Source organism: Puma concolor, chromosome A1, assembly GCF_028749965.1.
Source record: "Puma concolor isolate L17-30 chromosome A1, mPumCon1.1.hap2, whole genome shotgun sequence".
NCBI classification, from domain to species: Eukaryota; Metazoa; Chordata; class Mammalia; order Carnivora; family Felidae; genus Puma; species Puma concolor.
The window spans coordinates 138,992,643-139,002,762 of record NC_141667.1 but is presented as its reverse complement, the minus strand read 5'-3'; the positions used below and the strand labels follow the sequence as shown (position 1 = coordinate 139,002,762).

Below are 10,120 nucleotides of genomic sequence, written 5' to 3'. Positions count from 1 at the left end.
TTCTCACACACATTGCACAGTATGATTACTGCATGCGTGCCATTTTAAGCTTTGCAAAGACAGCAGTCATTCACTTTACGTGATGATTTAAAAACGCACATAAGAGAGGGTGGGCATATAATACGTATGCAGGACTTAGTATTTTTTTTCTTTCTTTCACATTGCGCCTGGCATGGGTCTTGCCCATAGGTGTTCAGCGATGTGTATATCATCCACTGTCTCTAAGTAATACTGTGTAACATTCAGCTAACAATTATTATATGCCAGATTCAAGTACCGCCTTGGGCCACTGTCCCAGTAACGTGAGGAGACAGGTGCTTTTCTTCCTTTTGTACACGTGGGGGAAAACTCAACCCATTAAGACTTGGAGAGTTAAAACTTTTGGCCATAGTCTTACAGCTAGTACCTGGCAGAGCAAGCACTCCAACTCCTGTCTCTTTCACAGCAAACACCTCCAAGCCACTACACTTGTATAAAATGCATGGGATTTTCTGCTTGAAAAAATGTTCAAAATACCTGTTTGGAATCCAGATCAATTGGCCGGGTTAAAAAGCCTTGAAAGCATGAGGCATGTCCTCTTATTCATGCAGTGGTGCTGCCCAGGCTAGAGAAGAAACTTAGCAACATTCTGGGAGGCGGATAGGGTGAGCAGAAACTTGGAAGGCACTGCCGTGAGCTAGAGAGCAGGAACAAATTGCCTGAGCTTTGTTCTTCCCACATCAGCCACAGATGTGAAGCAAATGACAAGAGTAAAAATTGCCAAAGCCTTTTCTTAAAAGTGTTGCAAATTCCATGGCTGGCAGCCAGGAAAGTGTAGCGTCCCCAGTTGTCACAAGTGCATAGCAGAACAAAGACTCTCAGGCTGCAGGGAAAGATGATAGGGTGGGAAATGAAGAGCTTATGAGGAAGCAAAATAGAAAAATCTAACCAAGGATAAATGGAGATAATAGGTCCTTGAAGGTTTCGGGAAGACTTGTACAGAGTTGGAATGTGTACGTGCGGTGAAATAAGCTATTTGTAGAGCTTGTGGCAAGTTTCTCTCCCTCCCCTTCAAGGAATACGACAGGCTCACGATCAAACCTCTGGTTGTTTTTTGGGAGAAGGAAGTGCATCCATAGGCAAATTGAGAAGATGGCCATAGAATCTCTTTCTGCCTTAGAGTATAATGAAAAGCAGTCATGAAAAAGGCAGATGTTTTTCGTCTTAATTTCCTGGTGGGTGTTACGCAGACCCCCTTAGCCTAGAACTGCTCCTCTGTGGCATGGTCCCTCCGCAGTCATCCCTTGTGGCCCGAGTGGGCACTGGAGATGCGGGGAAGACAGGAGGCTCATCAGCCCACTGTGCACTGTGGGAACAGCGGGGAGGTGATAGTTTCTGAACCTCGGTGACATCTGCATTTTGGATCCTTACTTCTGACATCTGAATACAAGTCATGAAAACACCTTTCCCACTCAGTTTTTTGCCGAATGAAATGGGTAACAAATGTCCAGCCTCTGCCATTCTGACTCACGTGTGCACTTTCCCCCTAATCTGAGAGCCCCGTGAAGGCAGAGACCGGGTCTTTCTAGTTCACTCCTGTGGCCCCAGGGCCTGGCACAAGACTGTGCTAAGTAAGTACACGTCGGATTGAATGAATGCCTGTGTTGTGTATTCAGGAAGATGCGGAATCAGTTTTCTGTTTATTCTAAAGCAGCTTGTGTCGAGCAAATGCTTTTCCAAGAATACTAAATTTGCCCTTAAGTGACCTGAGAGATCCCGGTGATAAGTTAAAATGACTAATCACATTTAATGACAGAAACGGGGGGTGGGGGGGGTGGGGGTGGGGGTGGTGTGGCAGAGAACTCCCTTCCGCCGACGGTAGTCCTAATGAAGATATCTAGAGACCACTGTGTTAATTAAAAAGCACCTTCAGTGACCATCTACGTGAGGTCTTTGAAGGATGCCAGGCGGTAGGAACAAATCCTGTGAACATTGTTTTTCTTTGCATCTGTCCCGCGAAGAAAAGAAAATGACATACTGAAATTTGCTAGGCTTTGCTCAAAGCCGTTGCTGTTTTGGTAACTGCCAGTCTAGTTTCAGCTTCCAGACACCTCTTCCAAAGATCCTTCCTCGGCATGAGTGATAAATAGAATAGAGAGGCAGATGAGATTTACTGAGGGCTACGGTAGCACATTTGAGAGCTGGGTGGTGGGGACAGGGAGTACCAGGCAAGTAGCAATGTCCAAGTAGAGCCTGGCAGATAGGTCAGTTAACTTGTCCATGTGATTCTGTTAGAAGTCAGGTGAAGAGGGGCACCTGTGTGGCTCAGTTGGTTAAGCATCTGATTCTTGATCTCGACTCAGGTCATGATCTTGAGGTTCCTGAGTTCAAGCCCCACGCTGGGCTCTGTGCTGATAGCATGGAGCCTGCCTGGGATTCTCTTTCTGCCCCTCCCCCACTTGATCTTTCTCAAAAATAAACCTTAAAAAAAAATTCCAGGAATGAAACTATAGTTCTTCACCAATGATGGAGCACTAAAACTTTTTGGGAGTAAGTTACTCCACAAAACTCCTACTTTTTCTGCTGTACCAGCATTTTCCAATGTTTTTGTTTGTTTTATTTGGGTCTATTCCTTTCACCAGATTAAATACTTATGAGCCTACTAAGGATTATGGTAATCATACTTTCTTCTTTTGCATAATTATTAAAAACATTCTAAGCTATTTTACTACGTGAATATATTAATGGTCATAATATAGTGTTAATCTCATAATCTTTAACTATCTTTAAAAGGTATAATAACTGTTGATTTAATAAATACTGCACACTAATTTACTACCAAAAGCTAGAAGAAAAATCACAATTTTGTCATAAATTTCTAAGTATTAGACCGGTTTTTATTTAGAGATTGCAATCATAATAAAATACAGATTTTGTTTAATTATGGATTATGACAAACAGTGGACCAAAACCATCTTCATTTAATATTCCAACATTTTCCCTTTTCCACTTAAGAATCAATTAATGTTGATCATTTTCAAGTTTTATTTATAAAGTACAGAAGCTGGAAGGTATTAGGCTGCTCTTTGTAATCATTTACCCATAAGTATGATATTCCAGGTGCTGGGAGTCTGAATTCCCAACAAATAAAAAGCTAAATCAGTTATAATTGTCACAGTGCTTTCTCTTTTTAATGTTTTCTTTATTATCAGAAACTTGTTGCTGGCCTATGTTATGCATCTGACCCACAGAGCTGATGGGGAGTCTCTTAAAGAACATGTCGTCGTCAGCTTTGGTTGCCGTGACAAAATACCACAGACCAGATGGCTTAAACACACAGGGATTTATTTGTCAGGGTTCTAGAGGCTGGAAGTCCAAGACCAAGGTGCTCGCAGACTGTGCCAGGTAAAGACCTCCAACCTGTGTCTTCACATGGTAGAGAGAAAAAGCTCTGTTCTCACTTTCTTCTTGTAAAGACATTAATGCCATCATGGGGGGAGGGTCCCTATCTAAACCTAAATACTGCCCTAAGGTTCTGTCTCCACCTATCCTCACATTGGGGGTTAGGGCTTCAACCTACGGATTTGGGAGGAATACAAATCCTTGGGCCATAAGAACAGTGTTCTAGAAGTGCTTTGGCCTACACAAGAGGGCCCCCACCTCACTCTTGGGGACTTGTTTGGGCTTTCCTCCTCCTGGGGTGAGGGATCTGCAGGGCCCAGAGGACATGCATCCTCAGAGCCCACACCATCCCTTCCAGGTGCTACTGAGGCTCAGGACCCAGAACTGCCTGTCCAAACAGCCTGTTCATGGGATGGCACAGCCCTTTCCTTAGGGACCCTGCTCCTGACTGCGGGCTATACTGCCTCTGCTCCAGAGATGGCCATTGTGATTGCGGGGGAAGAAATGGCTGGAACTTGAAGTACTAGCTGGGAAGCCCTAGGCATGAATACAAGATAGAACCGAGGACAGAGAGAAGGGAGGATTGTGGAGAGCCGGCTCCAGGCCCCCATGTTTCAGAGCAAACTCTGAAAAGGACAAGAATTCTACATGCAAGCCCCACCTTCCAGGTGATTAAGGAGATGGGTGTGTCAAGATGGGAGGACAGACATTTTATTTCAGATGGTTGGGGTGGCAGGTGTGTTTTTCGATATCGGTAATTTGGATGCATCTTGTCTAACCATAAAGGGACTACTGGCCAAAACCATGTTGGTAGCTGGCACTGTTGAGCTGAGTAATAGGCCACCCGAGTCTGGAGTTTGCTCTTTGCTACTGGCCATACAGATTTAACTTGAGCATTGACGACTGCTTCCTGTGGAGAGGAAAATACATATAGGATAATAATTTGATTAATTTAAAAAAGCCTTCTTTCATTCTTACTGTCCCTTGTGTTCCTCTCATAGGCTGCCCCTCTGTTGTCATTGGAACATCATTTGGCACTCCTGGGAAGTGAGTAGTGTTGTTCTCTATGTCTATTTTTAAAAACTTTGTCACTTAATGTTGTTTTTAGGCTCTATTAATATTGCTCTAGGGATCAAGTTTATTGCTTCTAACTCCTGCCCATTGTCCGTGGAACACATATATCTTCTTTTTCTTACCTCTTCCCCTCATTGTGGGCACCCGGATGGCTGCCCAATCTCTATGATGACAAAGAAAATACGACCATATGGACACGTTCTTTGTGATGCTTACCAGGCTGAGAATTTCTCTGAGGTATTTCCCCAGGAGTGGTATTGTTGACGGAGCTTAAGCTCATTTATTTCATCAAATACAGGTGGACTGCTTTCTAGAACTGCTGTACTGATTTTTAAAACACTTGCAATTTTTGAGAGGGAGACCACACATATGTGAGAGTAGGGGAGGGGCCAAGAGAGAAGGACTGAGACAACCTCATCCCAAGTCAGACACTTAACCGACGGAGCCACCCAGGCACCCCTGCTTTACCGATTTTTAACTTCGAGGAGCTGTTTACCTGAGTCCTTATCTCACCAACACTTGGTAATACCCGGTTTTCAAAACCTGGCCATTCTCATGAAATCAAGTGGTCTCTATACTGCGTTGTACTCCCATTGGGGACATGAACAAAGAATCCCAGTTTCCTTTTCGAACCTTATGTTGTGGGGCTAATGTCTTTTCTTACATAGTCTCGTTCTCCGTGGAGACTGTAAAGCCTTTGGTTCACTAATGTTTTTTGGTTTATATGGCTGCTCCGCGCCAGGTATAAACAAGGTAACGGTGCGGTCTAATGATGGGAAGTGTGGACCAGGGTGGTGCTGGTGATGTGTGTGTAATTCACAAAAAGGGCACTGAGCTCTCAACATTCACCGTTTCTTCTTTTCCCCTGTTGACTTGATCCCTTTGCTTTTTGTATTTTCCTTAACACCAATTTAAAGAAATATCCATCTGACTGGATGTACAAATTCACCCTACTAATTTCTTCATTTTTACCTGATTTTTTAAGGGCTTACTGAGCTTTGCCACAAGCAGAGTCCACAGCTTCATTCCTCAGGGAGAGCTGGAGCTACTGCGTAAGAGGAAGCAGAGTAAAGGTAAGTAGTGACACGATTCTCACACAATTGGCTTTAAAGGGAACACAGTTCTGTAGCATTGAGGGAAACAATGTGCCTAGAACCTAGTCATTTACTTCTTACAGACAGGTAAGTGCTCAGATATAAAAGCCTGATCAGTGGGTTGCCTGGGTGGCTCAGTGGGCTAAGCCCTGATTTTGGCTCAGGTCATGATCTCAGGGTTCGTGGGTTTGAACCCCGTGTTGGGCTCTGCACTGACAGTGCGGACCCTGCTTGGGATTCTCCCTGTCTCGAAATAAATAAATAAACTTAAAAAGAAAGAAAAGCATAATCAGCATGATGGCTCCCCAGTAAGAACTTAAAATTTTCATTAGCATCTTTCCACGCCATTTGAGGGGAGAAGGCCCCAGCATGTTCTCCAGGAAAAGGTTTGATGTTGAGTCAGAGAACTTGATGACATGGCCAAATTGTACACTTATGTTTATTTATGGTCAACTCTGTTTTTTTCTGGTTTTATGTACATGCCATGGGCTTTTAACTGGGTTAATAAATTTCAGCATTCTGGTAGGTCAGTGACCAATATGGCGGCAGGTATGATTTTTTTTTTTTTTTGAAACCTATGAGGACTGCCCTGCAAGAACCCCAGCTGGGGATAATCAGGAGTTTGTAGAAGAATTCTTTTAAAAATGTGAAACTGTACTGGTAGAATGAAATTTGATCTCTGGATGTTCACAGAGCTACTTGACCTTGAGAATTAGGTTCATTATATTGAAAGTATTGTCTCCATCTCTTGCTACTTAAAACTCTATCTTGTTACGATTGATGCCAACATGCATTTCACTGTGGCCTCTCTTTTGGGCATTCCAGAACTCCAGGGAGGAGAGCTTCATTGTAGGACAGAGGGAGACTCTTGTTCCTCACAAATGCACACCAAAGAGCCATGCGAAGGATGCTCAAAGGGATCTGCATCTGCATGCCAGGATTTGGAATCTCACCTGTGCTGAGGGAGTCTGTCACACGGACTCATGTGGTAGGTGACCTGCTACTTTCTTATTGCTCAATGATAGTTTTCCACTAATAGATAGCCCCTTCTGGCCATTATGGTAACATGGAAGGGGATGGCAAAATCTAGCCAGAGGAAAACTATTCTTTCAGGCAGGTAAGAAACATAATCAATGATGGATCATATCTTACTGGGTTAAGTACATTGTTTGGATAGTCTCAGGACACATCATTTCAATTAATATGGCTTTATGATTAGTGTGAAGAAGTTACTTTTTAAATGAAAATCTTCATGGCCTGCTAATTTTCGACAATAACACCCACTTATTTCTTACCTGTCCTGGTTGTTCTTGTAATTTATTATTGTGCCTATCACACAGTGGGAGAAAATAGGTCTCAACCTTCAGCAAGTACCTATTTAAAGTTCTGCTCATTCTGTTTCCGATTCTGTGTCTCCCTCTCTCTCTGCCCCTCCCCCGTTCATGCTCTGTCTCTCTCTGCCCCAAAAATAAAATAAACGTTAAAAAAAAAAAAAATTAAAAAAAAAATAAATAAAGTTCTGCTCATTAATAAGCACTTCTAGGAAGCAAAAAATAACCCGAAGAAGCAAAAAGGATCGTGTGTATAGAATCTTAGGTCCATTTTTAGATCGTCAGTGAATTTATTTTCATACTGACTAGAAAAGAAAAAAAGATGTTTCTTTCTGTTGGTAAACGAGAATTGCTTGGGTGTCTGAATGAAGGAGACAGGGCTTGGCTTATGTTGCCTGAGGGGACACGAACTCAGGGTAACGGGCAGGCTTCCTCCTGTGCTCTGCCCTGCCTCCATCTTGCTACGCTTCGGGAAATGTAGCAATTCCATTCTTCCTTTCATATGAATGTGTTGATCGGGCATTTCCTTGAGGGGAGGACAAGACAGGAAGCCTAGAGTGCACCGTAGAGCGTAACTGACACGACCTCCTGCGCCCACTTGTTTCTTCTGCTTCTTGCCCAAGGTTTGCACGGTGGTGGCCGAAATGGACTCAAGTCCTGGATTCCGGTGTGGATTCCCATCTAATCCGTTCCGTCTTCTACAAGATGAGAAGCATCATCACCTCCCAGGGTGAGTCAATCGAGCCCAACGTGATGGAAGGTAATACTACTACTATTAGTTAAGTCCACAAAAATATCCCTCTTACTACATTTTCCCTTGGGAATGACTGTATGTTCAGCCCAATACTATGGAACATTCCTTATTGTTGAGGCTGTGTGACAAGCCAGCCCTGCGCCCCCTTAGTGGAGCTCTGATGTATCTGCTTTGGTGTCTGACAGGGTAGAGAACTACACTGTGGTAGGACACAGTTCCTGGCCCACATGAACCTGGGTGTGCTATTAGCTAGAGACAGATAAGACGACAACACATTCTTTCATTTGAAACAAACTGAAATGGAGAAAAATTCTGATGAAATTCTAGGCACAAAGGAGGAAGCTGGTCTTTTCTCCATCTCGCGGGAATTTCTAAAGTGTATCCAGAATTCAGGGGACCTGAAGTTCAGCTGACTTTGAGCTGGGGTTGTGAACATACGGTGTGCTTCCAGAAAGGCAGTAGTATCTTCTTAATAGAAAGGTTTGTTTACGTTAATAGTGCGGTAACTCGTACTGTGGATTTGGGAAAATCATTCTTATGACTATTTGATATAACTAGAAGTGGTTAGCAGGAATTAGGTTTCCTAAAATACTGATTTTCCTTCAGTTAATGAAACATTTATATGCTAACACCTGCATCAAATTAAAGGCTGGCATGTCTTTGTCTATCCAGTGTGGTTCCAGACCACCACCTGGGAGCTTGTTAGAAATGCTGATTCACAGGCCCTCCCCCAACCTACTGGTCAGAATCCATATATTTTTTGAAGGTTTATTTTATTTCGGGGGGGGGGGCAGGTAGAAGAACTCTTCTGACAGCAGGAAGCCCAATGTGGGGCTTGAACTCAGGAACAGCGAGATGATGACCTGAGCAGAAGTTGGATACTCAACCAACTGAGCCACCCAGGCATCCTAGAATCCAAATTTGAACAAGATGTCTCATGGTGATCTGTCCACTGAAGTTCAAGAACACTGGCCCAGTAGACCTCACCCTCAGTTTGAAAAAGAGATGGAGAAGGCAAGAATTACTCTGGTGCTCTTGTCACGGAGGAATAATGAGAATCAGCAAAGCAGCTTAATTAGCGACTTGCTCACCTGGGTAGACCAGCACTAGCCAAAAGAAATAATGAGAGCTACATGTGTAGTGGAAAATTTACACTCAGCACATTAAATCAGGAAGAGGAAAGGATAAAATTAATAATACATCCAAAATAATACCATCTCAGAAGGTGATCAACATGAAAAAAAACTGAGGTATTCTACATGGTTTTTCATGATAAACGTTATGTGCGTATTACAGTCACAACAGTTTGTACTAGCCTGATGTCAAGTGCTCAGCAGCCATATGTGGCCAGTGGCTACCATATTGACAGGGAGGCTGTATCGTATCCATCGTACTGCAGAGGGTACTGAATTGCCTAGTAAAGGGGACAGAATCAGGCTTCCCAGCCTGCATGCTGGAGATGAACACATGGATAAAATGACAACTAGACATAAAGCATCAGAAGCATAGAATGTTCTGTCAATTGATAGCTACCATTATTAAAAGGAAGGTAATGGGAAATTATAGGATCTATGTATACACACACATTATATCTAAATCTATACCTGTAACTATATCTATACCTGTATCTATATCTAGATATCTACAAACACTTTTCCTGAACAATTGGAGAGTAATTCATAGACCCAAGCAGCTGTGTCCCTGAATATATTAGTAGGTATTTCCTGAAAACATTTTCTCACGTAATTTTCACTTCAGGATTCAGTCACATCCAGTTATTATGCTCCTATGGCTTTCTGAAATGTAGAAAATTTTCTCAGGCTTTTCTTTGGAAAAGAGTGAGTGAAAGGAGCTTGACATTTTTTAGAGACAGAACAGTTACATTTTGAGGAATACCCCCTAACTTGGTGTTTCCTCATGATTACCTTTGGGTTATCTATTTGGGAAGGTAAGCCAAATAATTGGTAATGAAGGTACCAGTAAATAGTGGGGATCCAGTACCACCACAAGGACTGACGGGATCTTCCTGTCCTTGGATCTCTTACAGGTGTTTCCATTGCCTGGACTTAAGAAGAGGAAAAGCGAGGCAATGCAACTAAGTTAGTCCTGAGCAGTCAGCCTCCTGGACCAGGGAGAACAGAACAATAGCACACAGACTGGATGTTGGTGGGATGCGGGAAAACAGGAAATCACTACCATACCACGGAAAGAAAGCAGGGTGAGCTCTCCAAGCACAGGGAGCAGAATTTGCCAAAGCACTGCAGTATCAAAGGACAAAAAGTATTGAGGAGCATTGTGGACTGTATGTAGTCAGTGAGGCTAAGAAGCCAGGCGGCTGAGCCCATTTTGTTAAGCATTAGATATCAAACTAAGGACTTGGAAATTGATGCCACGGACAAACATTTTTGAGGGGAGTTACGCGATCCGATTCATGTTTGAGAAAATAGCTATTAGTGGCAAGGGAGGAGAAATGCAAAAGCAGTGGA

At 43.1% G+C, this 10,120-nt stretch overlaps 1 long non-coding RNA gene across 1 annotated transcript in view; it reads right to left on the bottom strand.

Moving 5' to 3' along the window:
• Positions 1-3,303: 3,303 nt before the first annotated feature.
• LOC147584507 (uncharacterized) overlaps positions 3,304-10,120 on the bottom strand; it is a 280,228-nt gene continuing 273,411 nt past the window's right edge. The window contains exons 4-5 of the long non-coding RNA XR_015250532.1: positions 5,428-5,503; positions 3,304-4,291 (exon numbers count right to left, since the gene is read on the bottom strand). This is a non-coding gene — a long non-coding RNA (uncharacterized LOC147584507). The remainder of the gene's footprint in view (positions 4,292-5,427; positions 5,504-10,120) is intronic.